The sequence below is a fragment of the Rhinolophus sinicus genome, linkage group LG02, assembly GCF_036562045.2.
Source record: "Rhinolophus sinicus isolate RSC01 linkage group LG02, ASM3656204v1, whole genome shotgun sequence".
NCBI lineage: Eukaryota > Metazoa > Chordata > Mammalia > Chiroptera > Rhinolophidae > Rhinolophus > Rhinolophus sinicus.
This window is the reverse complement of record NC_133752.1, coordinates 37,048,334-37,052,001: the sequence shown is the minus strand read 5'-3', so window position 1 is coordinate 37,052,001 and position 3,668 is coordinate 37,048,334.

Below are 3,668 nucleotides of genomic sequence, written 5' to 3'. Positions count from 1 at the left end.
TGTATTTGTTAACTGTATTTATAGTAATTTGTGTATCTATTGTGTGTAAACTAAAATAATAAAATTATAACTTTATGTGGGTTCTAGGATTAACTTTAAAAAGGATGTCAAGGCCTGGGTTTGAATTGGCTCTGGCAACTATTATATGCAACTTTAGGTGAACTCTGAAACCTGAACCTCAGTCTTTACATATGTAAAATGCAACAATAGTAGGATCTACAGAATAGGGTCATTTTGAGAATGAAATTAGGTAATCCATATAAAGAATTCGGTCCAATGTCGGCTCGGCACAAACGCTCATTAAAAGTGTAGTTGTTATTATTGTCAGAAAGTTTGGATATTAGTGACATCACTAGAGGAAAAGTAAAGAGTCAGGCAAATCTCTAGCAGATGGATATAAACACTGGACAAAATTGGAAACAAAATTTAAAATGTCTGAAGAGCAAAGCATCCCAAAGTAGACAGAAATCGGAGGAAAGTTTAATCTCAAGAAACTGTAAGCAAAAGGGATACAAACTTCAGAGACCACACTTCTTGACCCAAAGAAGTTGCCCAACTCACACGGCTATGGCTACAGAAAAATTAGAATATTAAAGAAAGCTGTTACATAATCGACGGCCTTGTAACCTACTAAAGTAATGAAGTTATAACTGATGGTCTTTACGTGTATAGAAAAGGGGAGATGACAAGCAAAATATTTTACCCATAATCATGCAAGGACTCTATTACAATCTGGCAGACACTATTATGAAGGAACTAGTGAAGAGTATTGCATGGTTGGGCAGTGACCATTCATTCATGTGTTCACTTACCTTCTTGTTCATTTATTTAACAAATTTTTTTTCAAGCATCTATGATTTTATTACTAAATGTTCGCAATACAAAGGTAAATTTCTGGATTCCCACTATTTACTCTCTAAACACACCTTTGGCCAACGCCAGAGATGATTTTAAAGCTCTGCCTCAAAATCCCATACCCATTCTGCACTTCCACCTGCCTCAAATCATCACGTGCAACAGAGAGAACAGGGCAGCACCTGCATTTATTTGGAATTTCTCACCACGTATAGACCTGACAGATAGGGAACAGAGGTATTGGATCATGGGGTGTAGACATTGGATCTGGGGTGCAGGTTCTACTCAAGGTGGTGAGGAGACAGGCCTGCACCCGAGAAGAACATGGCAGCACTGGGGAAACACATTTTACTGTCAATCTCCTTCTTACCTTCTCCATGGGGTGGGGGAGGACTTTTCTTGGCTCTCTGTTCCCTTTCATTTCTGCAGCTCTTTTCCCCCAAGCCTGTGACAAAAGCAGGCATGCCTGCAGCGCTCCAGGTCCTTGAGGAATGCCCCAGCACAGACTGCCCATAGGCAGTCATGCTGATGCCCCAAAAGACATGGGACAGCTGTAGTCTGGGTTATGACTGTGAGCCCTTTCAAAGTGTACATGGAGTGTGCACGTGTCCCTCTGCACCACTCCCACACCTCCCCTCACTCACCATGCATTTGAGACTCTTGCCTGGTGAGTACGTTATGTGTGGATGTCCATGAAGATTCTTTAGGTTGGAACCGAGACTTTTCCTCTCTCTGAGGATTGTGTGGATTCGCTTCACGTAAGATTCCCAGCCTGTAAGATAGAAACTCTGCAGATTATCTCTGGTTGAGGATCAAACAGCTGCTCCCCATGGTCTCAGTGGAATAAAATGCTTCTACTTAAGCAAAACTGACAGAGTTGCACAAAACAGATAAGCGTGAGGTCTGGGCTGTGGGAGGCCTGGTTATCTGGAACACTTCCCTTACCCAGGAGAGAGGCATTTATCTGAGGAGTACTGGAACCATGTACTTCAGATAACAAATTTCTGAGGGAATCCCTCCTGTCGGCAGAGACTTTCTATCCCCTGGACTTAAATAGAAAAAAATCCAGTAGGTATTTCTTTGCCTTACATGGCTAAGAGGAGGTGTCTGAGTGTCAGGGGAGAGGAGCATTGAAAAGAGCTGGCTCAGGGTGTGTCCGGCCCCCTCCCTTAGCAAGGGGGAAGAAGCGATGAGAGTTGTGGGTGGGAACTGTCAGGGGGAAGGCATTGAGGAGGTATGACTTGAGGACGCTGAAAGGCCACTTCCCTGTCCTCTCTTCCCAAAAGGAATCCCTTTCCTAGTGATAACACCTTCAGTTCCCTAATTAATGGCTCCTTTGGGCTAAAGCAATAGTTGTTCATTGGGTCTGCATGAGGCTCTAGCAGCAAGCAAGGCCAGGAAATGAAAGTGTCCTGACCCTTCCCCACCTTTTAATTCGAGTGCTCCCAATTCCTCTATGTTACATATCAGGTTTCCTTCCCTTTGAGATTTCTTTAGAAAGATTTTTCTTCCCCTTTGCAAGTATAATGGTTAATTTTATGCGTTAACGTGGCTAGGCTACAGTACCAAGATATTTGGTCAAACACCAATCTCAATGTCACTGTGAAGGTGTTTTTGAGATGAGACTAACATTTAAATCGGTAGACATTGAGTAAATCAGACTACACTCAGTGAGTACACTCAGCAGCAGAAATGAGTACTCTCCCTAGTATAGGTGGGCCTTGTCCAATCAGTTGAAGGCCTGAAGAGAAAAAGACTTGAGTTCCTCAAAGAGAAAGGAATTCTGACTCAGGTTCCAACATCAATTTTTCTAGTCTGCTGGCCTGCCCTGCAGATTTTGGACTTGCCAGCTTCCACAATCTTGTGTGCCAACTCCTTTAAATAAATCTCAGTTTCTCTATTCCCATCCAATTTGTTCTGTTTCTCAGAGAACCCTGACTAACACAGTATGTTGGTTAAATTTAGTGGTACGGATGAAACAATCTGGAAAATATTTTAGATGTAATACAGAACTGAGCAAAAAGAAAAAATGTGTTGATCTTGTTGGGTTCTCACTGTGCAAAAACGGCCATATAAAACTGGAATGGGGCAAGGCAAGAAACAACTATGTGGGAATGGATGGGAACTGGAGGTATTGTGCCAACTCAGGATTTCTAAAATATGTATGTACATGTGCATGTGCCCATGTGTGTATATTTGTGTGTGTAAGTGTATGCATAAGTGTATACACATTCTTCTATTACCTAGTTTTGTCTGCTGAAAGAACTAAGAAACAAAGATATCCCAGCAGCAGCAGCAATGAGTATACTCAGTGTCTAGATATTCGCCACAAAACGAAACCAGTACGACTCAGAAAAATGGATGATTCCAAGGTGAGGGCAGGGTAGGTGGGAGATGAGCCTGGAACATGTTGTTAAGCCAGAAAATCAAAAAGTGCACAGAAAAAAATATCAGAGCATGTAAAAGGACTTAGGAGACAGCTTAAAGGTATCCCACGGGCCAAATCGGGTACAATTCGAACACCAGAATATTCAGCACAATGACAAACTATTGAAAAACAGGGCCATATCAATCCATATCGATGATTGTAAAGGATACATAAATAAATAGGTGAGAAGTTTATTCTGCTTACATCAGAATGCTGAGGGTCAAAGGGGTAATGTGCAGGGAGTGCTGGAGAGGGGAAAATCCTCTAGCGTAAAGGTGAGGTCACCAGGAAACAACAACAGATGCTAAATGCAGAGGGAGATTATGAGGAGGAGGATACTCACATGTCTTAAAGTGTCTCCCCACTGCTTAGTAGTTCAAGGGAG